Source organism: Anolis sagrei, chromosome X (assembly GCF_037176765.1).
Source record: "Anolis sagrei isolate rAnoSag1 chromosome X, rAnoSag1.mat, whole genome shotgun sequence".
In the NCBI taxonomy this organism is placed as follows: domain Eukaryota; kingdom Metazoa; phylum Chordata; class Lepidosauria; order Squamata; family Dactyloidae; genus Anolis; species Anolis sagrei.
The window spans coordinates 7,873,972-7,894,905 of NC_090034.1; the positions used below are offsets into that span (position 1 = coordinate 7,873,972).

General features: G+C 45.6%; 1 protein-coding gene across 1 annotated transcript in view; it reads left to right on the forward strand.

Moving 5' to 3' along the window:
* The first annotated feature begins 577 nt into the window (after positions 1–577).
* Positions 578–20,934, forward strand: part of LOC137098020 (caspase recruitment domain-containing protein 11-like) — a 129,625-nt gene continuing 109,268 nt past the window's right edge. The window contains exon 1 of the mRNA XM_067473717.1: positions 578–658. The gene's annotated coding sequence lies outside the window, so the exon portion shown is untranslated. The remainder of the gene's footprint in view (positions 659–20,934) is intronic.

The window sequence follows — 20,934 nt, forward strand, 5'->3', positions numbered from 1 at the left end:
TGGGTATTTGTGCCCAGTTTGGTCCAGTGAATGAAAATACATCTTGCATATCTGATATTTACATTATGATTTATAAAAATAGTTAAATGAGTGTTATGAAGTAGCAACAAAAACAATGTTATGGTTGGGGGTCACCACAACATGAGGGACTGTATTAAGGGGTCACGGGATTAGGAAGGTTGAGAACCACTGCTTTAAAGTCATTGAAAAGTCATTCATGACACAGATAGGACTTCCTCTTCATCTCTGATGGTTGTTTTCCTTTCTCTTCATCCATTCTAGGAAGCGAGCTGACTTTCCATCTCCTGGAGAAAGCTTCTGTTTTGGTTGTCCGCCATGGTGAAGAGCCTTACAGAAAGCCACTCTCAGCCGCTGAGCCGAAAAGCGAAAGGGAAGTGAAGCAGGCCGTGGAGGCCTCTTTCCTGCTAAATATAGGCTTGAGGTTGAAAAAGGGCAGCGTTGAGTGAGTGGGTGCTTCCGGACACATGTTTGCGGGAGCTGTGTTTTGAAGGGGTGCAAACGAAAGCAAAGAAAATGAGGAAATCCACCGCGCTGCTGTGTCAGGTGCTGGCTTGAAGAACATCAAAATCAGAGTCTTCTTCTCCTTGCATTGCCACAGACCACAGATAAGCGTCTCTGCTTCTCAAGAGGTTCTGAGGTAGGCCCATAAGTTCATTCTTTATGAATTTCAGGAACGTCAGAAAGGGAGTTCAGCTGTCCCAGCTCCCGTCACTCACCCGTTTCTCGTTTTCTTATAACGTTCTTCTCTCTAGGTTCTTGAAGGTTTTTTCAGGCTATAGGGCCATGTTCTAGAGGCATTTCTCCTGACGTTTCGCCTGCATCTATGGCAAGCATCCTCAGAGATAGTGAGGTCTGTTCTTCTCTCTCTTTCTGTCTCTCTCTTGAAGATTCTGCAGTAGCTTGCCTTGGTTTGAACAGAAAGACAGAAAGTCCCTCATTCAAATACTTTTTTAGGAGAGCAACTGCAGTCCTAACTTCCCTCAATGCTACTCTTGGTGGAGCTGGAAACTGTGCAGAACCTCAGCTTCATGGGGTGGGGTGTCTTCTTGGTCCAAAGAACTGTGCCCTTTGCTCATTTTTGGGCTTCAGCTTCCAGCACTCTTCCATATTGGTTATACTACTACAGCAGATGAAAGCCAAAGTCCAATACTTTGAGGAACTGAGAGATTAAAGCAACTCAGACTGAATCTCCACTGTCATATAATATATTTTGAACTGCACTATATGTGACCTCATCCCACCAGTGCTGGGAAAGCAGAGGGAACTATCTTACCCCGTTTCCTCCCAACTTTCCCCATCTTCTGGAATGATTAGCCATCCCACATCCTTTCCACATCAAGGTCCGTCTTTCCCCCGCTTTCTGTTGCTTTCTCCTGTATGGAGAACTACAAGAGAGGAGATTCCATCTGAACATGAGGAAGAACTTCCTGACTGTGAGAGCCATTCAGCAGTGGAACTCTCTGCCCCGGAGTGTGGTGGAGGCTCCTTCTTTGGAAGCTTTTAAACAGAGGCTGGATGGCCATCTGTCAGGGGTGATTTGAATGCAATATTCCTGCTTCTTGGCAGAATGGGGTTGGACTGGATGGCCCATGAGGTCTCTTCCAACTCTTTGATTCTATGATTCTATGAGTGAGATAACACCAACTCCTTTTATTTATTTGTCGTGTCAGGGCAACCAGTCAATTATATTACATTTCTAACAGAACAAAGCAAACAAACAGGCAAAATACAAAATTTGTGAGTTTGGTAGTTGATTAAATGTCCTTTGACCAGTAGCTGGCCACTTGGAGTGCTTCTGGTGTTGTGCAAGGAGGTCCTCCATTGTGCATGTGGCAGGGCTCAGGGCGCATTGCAGCAGGTGGTCAGTGGTTTGCTCTTCTTCGCACTCGCATGTCGTGGATTCCACTTTGTAGCCCCATTTCTTGAGGTTGGCTCTGCATCTCGTGGTGCCAGAGCGCAGTCTGTTCAGCGCCTTCCAAGTCGCCCAGTCTTCTGTGTGCCCAGGGGGGAGTCTCTCATTTGGTATCAGCCATTGGTTGAGGTTCTGGGTTTGAGCCTGCCACTTTTGGACTCTCACTTGCTGAGGTGTTCCAGCGAGTGTCTCTGTAGATCTTAGAAAACTATTTCTAGATTTAAGTCGTTGACATGCTGGCTGATACCCAAACAAGGGATGAGCTGGAGATGCCTCTGCCTTGGTCCTTTCACTATTGGCTGCTACTTCCCGGCGGATGTCAGGTGGTGCAATACCGGCGAAGCAGTGTAATTTCTCCAGTGGTGTAGGGCGCAGACACTCCGTGATAATGTGGCATGTCTCATTAAGAGCCACATCCACTGTTTTAGTGTGGTGAGATGTGTTCCACACTGGGAATGCGTACTCAGCAGCAGAGTAGCATAGCGCTTCAGTATGTCTGGTTGTGATCCCCAGGTTGTGCCAGTCAGCTTTCATATGATATTGTTTCTAGCGCCCACTTTTTGCTTGATGTTCAGGCAGTGCTTCTTGTAGGTCAGAGCATGGTCCAGAGTGACTCCCAGGTATTTGGGTGTGCTGCAATGCTCCAGTGGGATTCCTTCCCAGGTGATCATCCTCAGAGCTCGGGATGCTTCTCTGTTCTTGAGATGAAAGGCACATGTCTGTGTTTTAGATGGATTAGGGATCAGCTGGTTTTCCCTGTAATAGGCAGTAAGAGCACCTAGAGCAGTGTTTCTCAACCTGGGGGTCGGGACCCGGGGGGGGTCACGAGGGGGTATCAGAGGGGACCCCAAAGACCGTCAGAATATACAATATTTTCTGTTGGTCATGGGGGTTTTGTGTGGGAAGTTTGACCCAATTCTATCATTGGTGGAGTTCAGAATGATCTTTGATTTTAGGTGAACTATAAATCCCAACAACTACAACTCCCAAATGTGAAGGTCTATTTTCCCCAAACTCCATCAGAGTTCACATTCGGGCATTTTGGATATTTGTGCCAAGTTTGGTCCAGATCCATCATTGTTTGAGTCCACAGTGCTCTCTGGATGTAGGTGAACTACAACTCCAAAACTCAAGGTCAATGCCCACCAAGCCGTTCTAGCATTTTCTGTTGGTCTTGGGAGTTCTTTATGGCCAGGTCTGATTCAATTCCTTCCTTGGTGTTCAGAATGCTCTTTGATTGTATGCAAACTATAAATCCTAGCAACTACAACTCCCAAATGATAACATCAGTCTCCCCCAACCCCACCAGTATTCAAATTTGGGCGTATCGGGTATTTGTGCCAAATTTGGTCCGGTGAATGAAAATCCATCCTGCATATCAGATATTTACATTACGATTCATAACAGTAGCGAAACTACAATTATGAAGTAGCAACAAAAATAATGTTATGGTTGGGGGTCACCACAACATAAGAAACTGTATTAAGGGGTCGTGGCATTAGGAAGGTTGAGAACCACTGACCTAGAGGTTCGGAGAGCTTCTGTTCTACCATCTCAAAGCTCCCTGCTTGAGCGGTAATGGCACGATCATCAGCATAGATGAAACTCTCTGTCCCTTCTGGCAGTGGCTGGTCACTCCTGAAGATGGATTTAGGGGTCTGTTTCCATGTGTTTTGGAAACAGAGCTCCACAGAGTCCCATCAGAAGTGCCCTTACGTCATGTGATGGCCTCTGTGGGATTCTGTTTCCAAAGCGCATGGAAACTTAGCCCTAAACCCATGGGATGAAGTCCATGCCCAGTGTAGACCAGGCATGAGCAAACTTCAGCCCTCCAGGTGTTTTGGATTCCAACTCCCACAATTCCTAACAGCTGGTAGGAAAACTGCGGGAAAACATGCAGGTCAAGATTAGGGCTCCATAATCACCTACCCTGGAGGATTATCCTACTCGGGCAACGAGGGATCGCCTAAGTAAGTAAGTACCACCAGAGTCCTGCCCATAACATTGTCTGGGAACATCAACCACAGCATCACTCAAACCCATTACTGCTCAAGCATGGAGCTTTGAGTTGGTAGAACAGAAGCTTTCCGAAGCTCTAGGTGCTCTTACTGCCTATTACAGGGAAAACCAGCTGATCCCCAACCCATCTAAAACACAGACATGTGCCTTTCATCTCAAGAACAGAGAAGCATCCCAAGCTCTGAGGATTATTACCTGGGAAGGAATCCCACTGGAGCATTGCAGCGCACCCAAATACCTCGGAGTCACTCTGGACCGTGCACTGACCTACAAGAAGCACTGCCTGAACATCAAGCAAAAAGTGGGTGCTAGAAACAATATCATACGAAAGCTGACTGGCACAACCTGGGGGTCACAACCAGACACAGTGAAGACATCTGCCCTTGCGCTGTGCTACTCTGCTGCTGAGTCTGCATGCCCAGTGTGGAACACATCTCACCACACTAAAACAGTGGATGTGGCTCTTAATGAGACATGCCGCATTATCACGGAGTGTCTGCGCCCTACACCACTGGAGAAATTACACTGCTTAGCCAGTATTGCACCACCTGACATCCGCTGGGAAGTAGCAGCCAATAGTGAAAGGACCAAGGCAGAGACATCTCCAGCTCATCCCCTGTTTGGGTATCAGCCAGCACGCCAACGACTTAAATCTAGACATAGTTTTCTAAGATCTACAGAGACACTCGCTGGAACACCTCAGCAAGCGAGAGTCCAAAAGTGGCAGGCCCAAACCCAGCACCTCAACCAATGGCTGATACCCAATGAGAGGCTCCCTCCTGGGCACACAGAAGACTGGGCGACTTGGAAGGCACTGAACAGACTGCGCTCTGGCACCACGAGATGCAGAGCCAACCTTCAGAAATGGGGCTACAAAGTGGAATCCTCAGCATGCGAGTGCGGAGAAGAGCAAACCACTGACCACCTGTTGCAATGCAACCTGAGCCCTGCCACATGCACCATGGAGGACCTTCTTGCAGCAACACCGGAAGCACTCCAAGTGGCCAGATACTGGTCAAAGGACATTTAGCCAACTACCAAACTCACAAGAGATATTGACAAGCTGGAATGTGTCCAGAGGAGGGCGACTAAAATGATCAAGGGTCTGGAGAACAAGCCCTATGAGGAACGGCTTAGGGAACTGGGCATGTTTAGCCTGAAGAAGAGAAGGCTGAGAGGAGACATGATAGCCATGTATAAATATGTGAGAGGAAGCCACAGGGAGGAGGGAGCAAGCTTGTTTTCTGCTTCCTTGGAGACTAGGACGCGGAACAATGGCTTCAAACTACAAGAGAGGAGATTCCATCTGAACATTAGGAAGAACTTCCTGACTGTGAGAGCCGTTCAGCAGTGGAACTCTCTGCCCCGGAATGTGGTGGAGGCTCCTTCTTTGGAAGCTTTTAAGCAGAGGCTGGATGTCCATCTGTCAGGGGTGATTTGAATGCAATATTCCTGCTTCTTGGCAGGGGGTTGGACTGGATGGCCCATGAGGTCTCTTCCAACTCTTTGATTCTATGATTCTATGAAAAAAGGTTTTTCTTGTTGGAAATTAAATTCATGTTTTTCCTCACCAGTGTTTCCAATGTATTTACAGTTTACAAGAATGCATGGGAGTTGTGATCCATCTGCTGTCCAATTACTACGTTTTGATTTGAGCAGAAAGCAATCGATAGCAGCCACAGAGAGAGGGGTGGATGGATGTGTGTGTATCGCTATGTTCCTACCAAATAATGCTAGCTAGAGTATTGAATCAAATATTGAGTGACAAGTCAGCACATAGATAAACTCCATTGCCTACCCAGCTTGCTTTACAAGGGTGTCATATGGATCGCAAGGCAGAGTGCTTTGAACACTGAAAATTCACCATGTAAATGCTAAACATTGTTCTTTGTAGCTTTACATGATAGGCCGAGAGAGAGTCGATTAGTTCCTGCTTTACTTGTCTTCCTCTGGCATTCGAAGATGCTCCTTTTTGCAGCAAGCCTTTGAAATTGTTGCTGTTTCAGGTTGTTCTATATTTGCCCTGGTTCTGTTGATTCTTCTCGCTGTTTTCGGTTTTGTAATGTGCTTGCTATTATGTGTTGTCGAGCGTTGGGTTTTTAAAAAGAAAAGAAATGTTTGGCTCTGCAAAACGGCATTTGTATGGGCTCCATTGTATTGCGTGCCGCAGTGTGGTTTTTCAGACTTTGCAGTTTCAAGGAATTTAAAGGCTTTGGGACCCATTGTTTCTACCGTCCTTCATTCGCTGTGCTGGTGTCACAGCGAGTTAACCACTGAGCTGCCGAGCTTGCTGATTAAAATGTTGGTGGTTCGAATCCAAGGAGCGGGGTGAGCTCCCACTGTTAGCCCCAGCTCTTTCCAACTTAGCAGTTTGAAAATATGCAAATGTGAGTAGATCAATAGGTACCGCTTCTGCAGGAAGGTAATGGTGCTCCATGTAGTCATGCTGGCCACATGACCTTGGAGGCGTCTAGGGACAATGCCGGCTCTTCGGCTTAGAAATGGAGATGAGCACCAACCCCCAAAGTTGGACGCAACTAGACCTAATGTCAGGGGAAAGCTTTACCTTTACCTCACATACTACCCTTCAACTTTAACAACAACAACAACAACAATATATTTATATTCCGCCCTTCTCACCCCGAAAGGTGAAATGGAGATGAGCACCAACCCCCAAAGTTGGACGCAACTAGACTTAATGTCAGGGGAAAGCTTTACCTTTACCTCACATACTACCCTTCAACTTCAATAACAACAACAACAACAACAATATATTTATATTCCGCCCTTCTCACCCTGAAGGGTGAACACACATTTTAAAGCCAGGAACAGAACTTTGTCATTATCTACTATTTGTACAGCCTGATTGCCTGGCCATCTGTCTAGACAGATTTGCTTGTGTACTTGTGGCATCCAACAACAGGGTCCTGTTTCTGGGTTATGCATGGCTTTTCCTATTAGCCACCTGCATGACCTTGGTTCTCAGTATTTACATTCCTCTCTAGCACTTCAACAACAACAACAACAACACTTTATTTATATTCCGCCCTTCTCACCCCGAAGGGGACTCAGGGCGGACCACAGTACACATACATGGCAAACATTCAATGCTGCTTTGTATAGACAACACAGACAGACAGAACAGAAGGAGGTGGTTTGTTTCGACTCAGTGTCCAGCTGTTTTGATGCCATGGAAGGTTGGGTTCGAGTCCAGGGTGTGCTGTTGCTCTATTCTCTATGACAAAGAGCCATCAGGACTTCCTCCTTCCTTTCGGTCGCCCAGCATTTTCTGATCTTTTTTCTTTATGGTGTCGTAAAACACCTCCCCCGCTTTTAGCGGTACCTAATTTCTCTAATCGCAGCTAAAGCTGTTGTCAAATTGCTTAGGTAAACAATGAGCTAGGCTAACAGTTGGCAGCTCACGCCAACCTGGGGCTTCAAACTTGCAACCTTTTTGGTTGATAGATCTTATAATTGCTGATGATTTACCAGCTGCGCTAAACCCCAGCCCCTAACTTCAAGCAGGGCTAGCGAGCATGCCAGGAGTTGCAGTCCAACAACACCTGGAAATGAGATGCTTTAGGAGAAAAGTGGGATATAAATAATAATAATTATTATAATTATAATTATAATTACATGATTCCTGTGCTAAATTATACAGTCAGTCTCAGATCAAATGTGCCACTATTATATGCTTTGAAGTCAACTCTGACTTATGAAGATCCCATTCTATAATTTTTGTGGCATTTATTCAAGGAGCATTGTCATTCTCTTTCTCCCTCTCCTGTTCAAATACTCAAGCCACTACATCTCACTGGTTCTCTCTTCAATAAATGCATTGAATCAATGGGAGTTTGATACATTCATCTTTACAAAAGTCTCATTAATTTATTCAGTTGCATTAAGGCCAAGGGTTAGGATGCCGAAGGGATACCAAGGTACTTGCTTATAACACTATTGTCCTCCCAACCCTGCTATACTCCTGTGAGACGTGGACTGTCTACAGATGTCACATGCAACTCCTGGAACGATTCCATCAGCGTTGCCTCCGAAAAATCCTGCAAATCTCTTGGGAAGACAAGCGAACAAATGTCAGGGTGCTGAAAGAAGCAAAGACCACCAGCATTGAAGCAATGGTCCTCCGCCATCAACTCCACTGGACTGGCCATGTTGTCCGGAGGCCCGATCACTGTCTCCCAAAGCAGTTGCTCTACTACGAACTCAAGAACAGAAAGCGGAATGTTAGAGGACAGGAAAAGAGATTTAAAGATGGGCTCAAAGCCAACCTTAAAAACTCTGGCATAGACACTGAGAACTGGGAAGCCCTGGCCCTTGAGCGCTCCAGCTGGAGGTCAGCTGTGACTAACAGTGCTGTAGAATTTGAAGAGGCATGAATGGAGGGCAAAAGAGAGAAACATGCCAAGAGGAAGGCACGTCAAGCCAACCACAACCGGGACCGGCTTCCATCTGGAAACCAATGCCCTCACTGTGGGAGAACATGCGAGTCAAGAATAAGGCTCCACAGTCACCTACGGACCCACCAGTACACTGACCTTGGAAGACTATCCTACTCTGACAACAAGGGATCACCTAAGTAAGTAAATAAGTAAGTAAGGGTTAGAATGCTGGCAGCTACCCTCTGGATGTTTTTGGACTGCAACATCCATTGGACTAACCAATGGGTATACTAGAGACAAAGTTGAAGTCCTTTGGCCACATCATGAGGAGACCGCAAAGCCTAGAGAAGACAATGATGCTGGGGAAAGTGGAAGGCAAAAGGAAGAGGGGCCGACCAAGGGCAAGATGGATGGATGGCATCCTTGAAGTGACTGGACTGACCTTGAAGGAGCTGGGGGTGGTGACGGCCGACAGGGAGCTCTGGCGTGGGCTGATCCATGAGGTCACGAAGAGTCGGAGACGACTGAACGAATGAACAACAACAACAACATACTTGACTCAACCCTATACTTGACTCAACCCTATACTTGACTCAACCAGTATGTCCTATCAACTTGGAAAAAGATCTGATCAATCTCCACTCCTGGCATTTTCTGTGAGCAGCTTCGAAACTGTTGATGTCTCGAAGGACCATGTAGATAGTTTGTAAGAGCAGTCAGGAAACAGCCAATAGAGTCTCAAGGCACTCACAGCATTACACGCAGAAGCATGGTCCATACACTCCTGGAGGCAATCCAAAGCTGGGGAAGGGTTGCTAAAAAGGGTAACCCAAAACCAAAGTTCAGCCAACCAGAGATTTCAAAAAGAATTACACCAATGTTTCAGAACCACTGCTTTACAGCAATGGAATGGCCTAGGCTGAGCTAATTTATAACCAGCACTTAATCAGCCCAGCTGGCCTCATTAGCCTAGAGTCCTGTATTTAAAGCGGAGAAGGGCATTGCCTGACCTTTTGCTCCTGGCACTTTAATTTACATTTCATGAGAAGGTGTAGTTACTCTGCACCCTCCTCCTGATCTATAGCTGCTGTCTTTAATGGACCGAACGTTGGCATTTCAGGACAGCTAGCCTTTGCTGGCTTTGACTGGGTCTACCCTGATTCTCCTCTTCTGCATCTTCATCCAAGGAGACCTCCTCCAGGTTGAACATGACAAGCTGGACTCCTCCTAACATTGGTTCCCTTGCAAGCAGACTGGGCTATCCTTCAAACAAAGGATTCTGGATTGGGCTCTTCTCCCTTTAGACCAGTGGTTCTCAACCTGGGGGTCGCGACCCCCAGGGGGGTTGTTGGGCCATTTTCGGGGGGTCGCGAAGCTGCCTTGGCCGGTTCCGCCCCCGCCAAAATGGCTGCCGACCCTTGCCATTTGGGCAAGGGAGGGCTGTCCACTTCATGCGCCTTTCTGAGTGTGGTAGGGCACGGGGGGTTGGCAGAGGGCTGTCCTCATGACCTTGCCATGAGCGCAGCCTTTCTTCCCGCCCCCTGCGCCTTTCCGAGGTCTGTTTTCCCTAAACTCTACCAGTGATCACATTGGGGCATATTGAGTATCAGTGCCAAGTTTGGTCCAGATCCATCATTGTTTGAGTCTGCAATGCTCTCTGGATGCAGGTGAACTACAACTCCTAAACTCAAGGTCAGTGCTCACCAAACCTTTCCAGTTTTTTTCGTTGTTCATGGGAGTTCTGTGTGCCAAGTTTGGTCCAATTCCTTCATTGGTGGAGTTCAAAATGCTTTTTGATTGTAGGTGAACTATAAATCCCAGAAACTACAGCTCCCAAATGACAAAATCAATCCTCCCCCCAACCCCACCAGTATTCAGATGTGGGTGTATCGGGTATTTGTGCCAAATTTGGACCAGTGAATGAAAATATATCCTGCATATCAGATATTTACATTACGATTCATAACAGTAGCAAAATTACGGTTATGAAGTAGCAACGAAAATAACGTTGTGAGGGTCACCACAACATGAGGAACTGTATTAAGGGGTTGTGGCGTTAGGAAGGTTGGGAACCACTGGCTTAGATATAATAGTCCAAGCCTTATGACATCCTTGAGAAGTACAAAAGCTATTCACTCACTGTATTGTCCTACTTCCAACAGACCTCACTACCTCTGAGGATGCTTGCCATAGATGCAGGTGAAACGTCAGGAGAAAATGCCTCTAGAACATGGCCATATAGCCCGGAAAAACCTACAACAACCTATTCACTCACTTTTTAAAAAGCATAGCTGCATCCTGTTTTGCTGCCCAGAAAAAAACCCACTATGGGTTACGCTTAACTTGGATTAGTAAATCCAAGCCAACTTCAAACCGTTGTTGTTGTTCATTCGTTCAGTCGTCTCCGACTCTTTGTGACCTCATGGACCAGCCTACGCCAGAGCTCCCTGTCGGCCGTTACCACCCCAGCTCCCTCAAGGTCAGTCCAGTCACTTCAAGGATGCCATCCATCCATCTTGCCCTTGGTCGGCCCCTCTTCCTTTTGCCTTCCACTTTCCCCAGCATCATTGTCTTCTCTAGGCTTTCCTGTCTCCTCATGATGTGGGCAAAGTACTTCAACTTTGTCTCTAGTATCTTTCCCTCCAGTGAGCAGTCGGGCTTTATTTCCTGGAGGATGGACTGGTTGGATCTTCTCGCAGTCCAAGGCACTCTCAGCACTTTCCTCCAACACCACAGCTCAAAAGCATCTCTCTTCCTTCGCTCAGCCTTCCCTAAGGTCCAGCTCTCACATCCGTAGGTGACTACAGGGAATACCATGGCTTGGACTAGGCGGATCTTTGTTGCCAGTCTGATGTCTCTACTCTTCACTATTTTATCGAGACTGGACATTGCTCTCCTCCCAAGAAGTAAGCGTCTTCTGATTTCCTGGCTACAGTCTGCATCTGCAGTAATCTTTGCACCTAGAAATACAAAGTCTGTCACGGCCTCCACATTTTCTCCCTCTATTTCCCAGTTGTCAATCATTCTTGTTGCCATAATCTTGGTTTTTTTGACGTTTAGCTGCAGCCCGGCTTTTGCGCTTTCTTCTTTCACCTTGATTAGAAGGCTCCTCAGCTCCTCCTCGCTTTCGGCCATCAGAGTGGTGTCATCTGCATATCTGAGGTTGTTAATGTTTCTTCCAGCTATTTTCACCCCAGCTTTGCATTCAAACCGTAGTGTACCTTATTTTTAACTTTTTAATAGTCAGAATTAACCACAGTTTGAGGTTCTGACAATATATCAAACTGTGGTTAATCAGAAATGGAGTTGGAAATTGGAAACTGGGCGAGTTTGGGGAAAATCGACGCCCGGTTCACAGTTGTCGAACCCTGGTCTAAAAGGCGGACACTGCCAGGTGGGTGCTCCCTCCTCCCATGTGCTTGTTATGTTCGTTATCTATCGAAAACAAAAACTTTGAACGTGCCAACGTGCGATGAAATGGCACACAAAAGGAACTAGGAACGAGAATGAAAGAGGCGGAGGGCAAAACCCGATGTGTAGACACATAAACACGCAAAAGTAAAGCGAAGGAGGTCCCGCAATTCATCTCAGCCTCTTTAAGATTAGTGTTAGCTTGAAGCATGCAAATCAAACTAATGGCACAATAATTTTAATAATTTACCAGAGGAATTTAGTGCCTCTATTTAAAGGATTTTTTTAAAGAAGTCGCAAGCAAGGAGATGAAAGCTTGGCATTTAATAAAGGGTTTAATCTACACACCCTCAGTGCTGTCATGCATAATGATGAAGGGGAAAGGCAAAATGATTAGAGAGACAATGGAACATAAACGCATCTCTGTTTTGCTGCCTGAACACCGCATTAGCCTCTGGCACATTCGGTTGCCGTCTTCTGAGTGGCTTCATTCGAGAACTGGCTCCTGTCTTTTGTAATTTTTCCCAGGCTTCCACTCCTATCTTTTGGACCCATACATAGCTTTTATATATAAGGCCCATTTCAGTCTCCTCGAGGCCAAAGGGTTCTATGGATGTGTGGAAGGGCCGTGGGTTACCTGACTCCACACTGCCATATAACCCAGTTCAAAGATTTTATATAGGTATTGTCGTCATTATAGACATATAGATATTATTATAGGCATTTAGATATTATTATTATAGATACAAATATTATTATTAAATCTATATAGGTATTAGTATTATAGATGTTATTTATTTATGAATTCCATATCAAAAGCATTGTATAAATTAGTATAAAACTGAGTAAAAATAGAAGGAGCAGAGGGCTCAATATCTTTGAGCAAAAACATGGGATTTTGGCCTGCATCAATAGGAGCATAGGGTCTAGATCTAGGGAAGTCATGCTACCCCTCTATTCTGCTTTGGTTAGACCACACCTGGAATATTGTGTCCAATTCTGGGCACCACAATTCAAGAGAGATATTGACAAGCTGGAAGTTGTAGTTGATGAGATTTATAGTTCGCCTACAATCAAAGAGCATTCTGAACCCCACCAATGATAGAATTAGGCCAAACTTACCATACAAGAACCCTCTGCCTTGAAGGGACTCACTTTTTTATGAATAAACCTTGGATCCTTTGCATGTCTGCATTGGTCATGTTTTTGACCCACCTCTCTCTTTTGTTCCTTCCCTCATTCCAAAAAGTGTTGCAGTGGAGAAAAGGTGATTTTTTGAACATCTGGGCAAATTCAATGTGCCACATTAAGGCTCAGCTAATGTTACCGGCACATTCGGCATTCTGCCATATGCAAAACCCTGATTGCAAATGTCCATATTTGTAAAAGGTTGTGCTTCTCCCACCCGCAGAGATTTTTGCAGATATTTATCAAGTTGTCTGCCGGGTCAAAGATGCCATTGTTCCATATGCTAGCGTTCTTTCAGAATTCTCTGGTGTTGCCTGTACATTCGATTGGGTAGTGCAGCTATTTATAAACTTCATTCTGTCATTGACCATTATTCATGTTTGATTTTTTGGAAGCCTACAATTTTTTTATACATTCCAAACAATTTTTTTTAGAAGTTGTCTGCCAGGTCAGAAATGTCATTGTTCCATATGCTGCTAGCATTTTAAAAGAATTGTGTGTACATTCAAATGCAAAATGCCACACCACCCAAAAGACTTGTGTGCAGATTTGTTTTCTTCCTTTTCCTTTAGTACCTTCGGGAGCCCGTAACGGTAAGGGCCCTCCCAGTACAAAAACCTGCCTGCAACGAAAGCAAATGGAAGCCGAACTTGGCTCTTCCTTTGCTTTTTGGCATCACAGTTTAAACTTTTTTATTAATCCCAGCAAACAAAAAGAAAACACTCATTCCCTGAAAGCTACCACCAGTTACTTCTGCTCTAGAGTAGATAGTAGAAACGGCTGTAAAGAAGCAATAAACCCAAAGGAGAAAGGAGATTGAAGGGTGCTGTGAAAAAAGAGGGTTTTTTTAAGGAAGCCCAGGGAGGATAGCTCCAGGAGGTCATTGCTCTTCCTTACCAGGAAGTGGGGAAGTCTCCTTAAAATGCCTTGGTTGGAAAGAGTGCATAGCGTGGTACAGGCCCGGGAAAGAAAGCACACATGCCTGTCTGCAGCACCTCTCCTCTAGAGCAGAAACAGCCTCCTTAAAGCATGCGCACCTGCCTGCAATTTCTCCAGAGCAGAAACAGGTAAGAAGCCTCCTTAAAGTGTGTGCGTGTCTGCTTGCAGCACCTCTCCTCTAGAGCAGAAACAGCTTTAGGAAGCTTCCCTTATATGCCTTGGAAAGATTGTGTGGCATGATGCAGGCCTGGGAGAGAAAGTGCATGTGCCTGCCTGTAGCATCTCTCCTCTAGAGTAGAAACTGCTTTAAAGCCTCCTTAAAGCATGAACACCTGCCTGCAATTTCTCCAGAGCAGAAACAGGTAAGAAGCCTCCTTAAAGTGTGTGCGTGTCTGCTTGCAGCACCTCTCCTCTAGAGTAGAAACAACTTTAAGAAGCCTCCTTTACCTCCTTTAAATGCCTTGGAAAGAGTGTGTGGCATGATGCAGACCTGGGAGAGAAAGCGTACGTGCCTGCCTTTAACACCTCTCCTCTAGAGTAGAAATGGCTTTAAAGCCTCCTTAAAGCATGCGTGCCTGCCTGCAACTTCTCTAGAGTAGAAACAGGTAAGAAGCCTCCTTAAAGTGTGTGCGTGTCTGCTTGCAGCACCTCTCTTCTAGAGCAGAAACAGCTTTAAGAAGCCTCCCTTAAATTTCTTGGAAAGAGTGTGTGGCATGATGTAGGCCTGGGAGAGAAAATGCACACACCTGCCTGTAACACCTCTCCTCTAGAGTAGAAACAACTTTAAGAAGTCTCTTTTATATGCCTTGGAAAGAGTGTGTGTGGCATAATGCAGGCCTGGGAGAGAAAGTGCACATGCCTGCTTGCAGCACATCTCCTCTAGAGTAGAAACAACTTAAAGAAGCCTCTTTTAAACACCTTGGAAAGATTGTGTGGCATGATGCAGGCCTGGGAGAGAAAGTGCATGTGCCTGCCTGTAGCACCTCTCCTCTAGAGTAGAAACTGCTTTAAAGCCTCCTTAAAGCATGAACACCTGCCTGCAATTTCTCCAGAGCAGAAACAGGTAAGAAGCCTCCTTAAAGTGTGTGCGTGTCTGCTTGCAGCACCTCTCCTCTAGAGCAGAAACAGCTTTAAGAAGCCTTCTTTAAATGCCTTGGAAAGAGTGTGTGGCATGATGCAGGCCTGGGAGAGAAAGCGCACATGCCTGTCTGTATCACCTCTCCACTAGAGTAGAAATAGCTTTAATGGCTAAAATGACTGGAAGCCCATGCCCCCAATAATGGGCTGGAGAAAAATGATTCCCCCTGGCAGCAACCAGCCAGGCTTTGAAGCTTCAAGGCCATTAAATGCTAATCAAGGTGGCCAATTGCAATGTTCGCATGTGCCTCAAGCAGACAAGAGTTTTTTTCTCCCACCCTGGACATTATTCCACAGATATATAAACCTCACTTGCCTAGTTTCCAGCAGACCTCACAACCTCTGAGGATGCCTGCCATAGATGTGGGTGAAACATCAGGAAAGAATGCTTCTGGAACATGGCGACACAGCCTGGAAAACCCACAGTGATTCTGACCATGAAAGCTTTCTACAAAACAGAAAATGAATCTTTCGTTATCCCAGAGCGAGAACCGATCAGGAGGCTTCCGAAAAATGGATCGCAGCCCCGACCGCAATCCAGGACACCAAAACAGATCATGGTTTACCCAGAATGCACAAGCCTACTACCTAAACCTCTTATGTCATTGTCTAATGTTCAAGTTTTCTTGACTTTGGGAGCCACCCATTTTTCTTGCATCCTAGGAATCCCAAGGGATTCCGTGCTTCCGTCTTTTGCCTTTTTAATGAAAACATGGCACCTTTTGCATTTGGATACCTCAATGGCAGCAAGGGTTCCTAGCTGAAGAGCAAACATTACTCAATATTTGAGTGTCCCTTATCACACATTCTGGGCACTTTCTTTTAAGATAGTTATGGATAACCTGTTCTCCTGGTGCTATGTTTTTAGTTGTATGTATATGTTTTACTTTGATTTTAATGTTTAATTGTGTTGTGTACTTGTTGCTTTCATGTTTCAATGTAGCACTGAATAATTGCCAAAACTGGAAGCTGCTCAGGGGTGAGATAGAACAGGGTAGGAATACAATAAATAAAATATATAAATTATCATTCTTCAGTGGGTTGTAGGTTTTTTCGGGCTATGTGGCCATGTTCTAGAGGCATTCTCTCCTGACGTTTTGCCTGCATCTATGGCAAGCATCCTCAGAGGTGGAGCCCTCGGTGGTGCAGCGGGTTAAACCCTTGTGCCGGCAGGACTGAAGACCGACAGGTCGCAGATTTGAATCCGGGGAGAGCGCGGATGAGCTCCCTCTGTCAGCTCCAGCTCCTCATGCGGGGACATGAGAGAAGCCTCCCACAAGGATGATAAAACATCAAATCATCCGGGCGTCCCCTGGGCAACGTCCTTGCAGATGGCCGATTCTCTCACATCAGAAGCGATTTGCACTTTCTCAAGTCGCTCCTGACACGACAAAAAAAAATCCTGAGAGGTACCTCTGAGGATGCTTGTCATAGATGCAGGCGAAATGTCAGGAGAGAATGCCTCTGGAACATGGCCATATAGCCTGAAAAAACCTACAGCAACCCAGTGATTCCAGCCATGAAAGCCTTCGACAATACAATCATTCTTCAACTTTAATTGTATTTTCTAATTATTTAAAAAATGCAACATTCAAAACCAAGGTGAGTTAAGAAGCTTTTGCCCATAGATCTTTGTGTAAATGAATGTAAACATGTGGTATTAGTGGCTGGTGAAGCTGATGTGCAATCTGTGTTGGTGTCATTGCCGGTCTGCATGCCAGATGTTAAAGTAGGCAAATCAAGATTCTGGACGAGTGCCCAACCCCTTTTAAAAGCCACTTGTGTGTGTCAAATCAGTTTGTGGCATCATTTCCTTCCATCTTTCTGCTTTACTCTTGTTTCATTTTGACACACAGCATGGTTTCGTTGGAGCAGAGGCTTCCCTGTAGAATTCAGGTGGAGGGATGGGTAAATAGACCGATGTTAAACACGCCTCTCTTATAATAAGGCTGAGAGTGAATTCTCACCCACATCCTGGAGGAATACGTTTTTGGGCAATTCTCCCAATGAGTGTTATAAAGCAGTCATATTTATTAGGTGTGGAGTCAATAGAACTAAATCCCATGCCAAGATCTATAGAGGAACATCTTCGACTGGGCTTCCAGTCCGTTAAATCATGGCTGTGAATTCCCACATAGTACTCTTACTGGACACAATATTGTTCTAGTACGAGGGTTGAATGAACCTTTGTTACTTGGGTTTGGATGGGAACATGTTAATAAATCAAACGCAGAAATAATCCTTAGAATGCACTCTTTAACAACCACTATTCCAGTGGTTCTCAACCTGGGATCCCCAGATGTTTTTGGCCTTCAACTCCCAGAAATCCTAACAGCTGGTAAAGTGGCTGGGATTTCTGGGAATTGTAGGCCAAAAACATCTGGGGACCCCAAGCTGAGAACCACTGCACTATTCGCTTTTCCACATAATCACCAGACAATTGGATACATCTCTGCCAATGATGAACAAGTTTTCTGAAGCTGTCACGGAAGAAGTCAACACTCTGTTTCCACAACCCATCGTGCACAGATCTTCCGATAGCCAAGCGAAGCAATAACGTGACCCACACGTTCTTGTGAAATGCTGATTATGCTTGAAATTTCTCTCTGAGTGATACGACAATCGTCCTGAATCAATCTGTCAACCTTTTGCTTGTGAAACTCACTGGTTGCTGCCACAGGATGTCCAACTCTTTGTTTGTAACGCAAGTCGGATGTTTCCACCTCAACATCTTTAAACTTTCTTGCCCAACGATGCACAGTACTCACATCAACACACTTCCTTACTTAGGCGATCCCTCATTTTCCGAGGAGGATTGTCTTCCAGTATTCTTGTGGGTCCGTATGTGGCTGTGGAGCCCTATTCTTGCTCTGCATCTTCTTCCGCAGTGAGGGCATTGGTTTCCAGGTGGAAGGCGGTCTCGGTCGGGGTTGGCTTGACGCGCCTTCCTCTTGGCACGCTTCTCCCTTTCGCCCTCCATTTGTGCCTCTTCAAATTCTGCAGCACTACTGGTCACAGTTGACCTCCAGCTGGAGCGCTCAAGGGCCAGGGCTTCCCAGTTCTGTGTCTATGCCAGAGTTTTTAAGGTTGGCTTTGAGCCCATCTTTCAATCTCTTTTCCTGACCACCAACATTCCGTTTTCCATTCTTGAGTTCGGAGTAGAGCAACTGCTTTGGGAGATGGTGGTCGGGCATCCGGACAATGTGGCCGGTCCAGCGGAGTTGATGGCGGAGGACCATCGCTTCAATGCTAGTGGTCTTTTTGCTTCTTCCAGCATGCTGAAATTTGTCTGCCTGTCTTCCAAGAAATTTGCAGGATTTTTCATAGGCAATGCTGATGGAAATGTTCTAGGAGTTGCATGTGACGTTTGTAGACAATCCACGTCTCACAGGATTGGGAGGACAATAGCTTTATAAACAAGCACCTTGGTCCCAGTCCTCAAACACTCTCTACTTCATTTGGAAAAAATGCTTCACTCACAGAGCCCAGGCGGTATTGCATTTTAGTGTCAATGTTGACTTTGGTGGAGAGGTGGCTGCCAAGGGAGCGGAAATGGTTAACATTTTCTAATGTTACACCATTAAGCTGTATTTCTGGCATTGGAGAGGGATTGGCTGGTGACTGCTGGAAGAACACTTTGGTTTTCTCAATGTTCAATGACAGGCCGAGCTTCTCGTATGCTTCTGCAAAGGTGTTTAGAGTGGCTTGTAGGTCTTCTTCTGAATGTGCACAAATGACGTTGCCATCAGCATATTGGAGTTCTATAACATAAGTTGTTGTAACCTTGTATATAACCATATATAATGAGAGATACAAACGAAAGTAGAGGCTTCTCCTTTCATTTCCTGCTTCTGTAGGTGGTGCTCATTTCTGGCTCTGGGGAGGTGTTTTTTCCATGAGGAGCCTGCATTGTCACCTCCTGGTTGTGTGGCAAGCAAGATTGCTTGGAGTGTCTCTTTGCCTTTTCCCATCCAAGTGGTACCTATTTATGTACTCACATTTGCTGGAGCTCACGGATGGATGAGGAAGTAATGCTACCCCTATATTCTGCTTTGGTTATACCACACCTGGAATATTGTGTCCAATTCTGGGCACCACAATTCAAGAGAGATATTGACAAGCTGGAATGTGTCCAGAGGAGAGCGACTAAAATGATAAAGGGTCTGGAGAACAAGCCCTATGAGGAGCGGCTTAAGGAGCTGGGCACATTTAGCCTGAAGAAGAGAAGGCTGAGAGGGGATATGATAGCCATGTATAAATATGTGAGAGGAAGCCACAGGGAGGAGGGAGCAAGCTTGTTTTCTGCTTCCCTGGAGACCAGGACACGGAACAATGGCTTCAAACTACAAGAGAGGAGATTCCATCTGAACATGAGGAAGAACTTCCTGACTGTGAGAGCCGTTCAGCAGTGGAACTCTCTGCCCCGGAGTGTGGGGGAGGCTCCTTCTTTGGAAGCTTTTAAACAGAGGCTGGATGGCCATCTGTCAGGGGTGATTTGAATGCAATATTCCTGCTTCTTGGCAGAATGGGGTTGGACTGGATGGCCCATGAGGTCTCTTCCAGCTCTTTGATTCTATGATTCTATGAGAGCTCACCCCATCTCGTAGATTCGAACTGCCGACCTTCAGGTCAGCAGTTCAGCAGCACCATTGTGGGTTCTTCTCTTTTTAGACCTGGTGCTTTTGACTTGGATATCATATTTTGTACAGCCATGTCCCATACTTAACATGCCATGCGTAATAACATCCACCCTCTGGAGGAAGAGGGTCCATCCTTTGGTTTTGACCCTAAAATCTCAGTGACTGCAATAGTCCTGACCTCTCAACCCTAGTGTTGGCATTAATTCTTTGCAAAAAAATATAAATATTTATGTTATTGCAAGTATCTAGTGCAGAGAGAGCCCTACCATAAGGATAGGCAAGGCAGATTTATTTTACGGTACACATTTATATATTGCAAAAAAAAAGGGAAATCTATTAACCCACCACCCTGAAAAGGTCAAAATACAAATCTGTGTTAAAGCTGTATATGTTGAAATATGTATAGATCCACCATGATGTAGTGGTTGCAATGCGGAGGGCAGGTTTTGGATCTTCACTTGGATGAGACTCACGGATATAGGTTACTCGGCACAATCAGCATTCTGGGGGAATTAAAGCCCTTTTGCAATTGCAGCGATTCAGAGTTCCTATCCCGAAGGCGGGTTCATGTGCTGCCCTCCCCGCGCATGCAAGCTTCCCGTCTCCCTCATTCCCAGTCAGCCCACGTTGGTGACTTTACACCTGCCATTTGAGACCGACGCCGCGATGTTTCCATGGCACTCGAGCCATTTCTACACAAGGTGTCACGTTGTGCTTTAAGTGGCTCTCAAATCAAAGGCTATACAATATACTGCAAGAGAGCAAATGTGATAAAAACCCGTGCATGTTTCAGCCATTTGAATTGCTGCTGGCGGCCTTGCTTTTACTGTGAAGGAAGCGCCTTTGTGAAAAGAAAGAGAGAAAGGGAAAGATGACAGTCGGAGGAAGAACATGTCGCATAAAACCAGATCAGACCAGGCTATGAATAGTATTAGGAGTAATAATCTGACTATTATTTAACATATCTGTCACACTGTCAAATGTTGGATCAACAAAAGGAACCCCGAGGCAGCTTCAAAAGTAGCAATTTTGGGGAGGCCTAAGCTTTGGCTTTGTGATGACATAAAAGCATTCTGAGTGCTTTTCATGCATTGTCTGAACATTGTTTCCTAAGATAGAATCCTGTCCTTACACTGCACTCCTTGTTGCACATTTTCAGTGAAGTAGACAAAGTCTGTGGCTCTGAGTAGTAGGGTTGTGCTTTCAGAGTAAACCTTGACCCGTTTTGTGTCCTGGCTTTCGGAGGGGCCACCAATCCATTTTTTGGGAG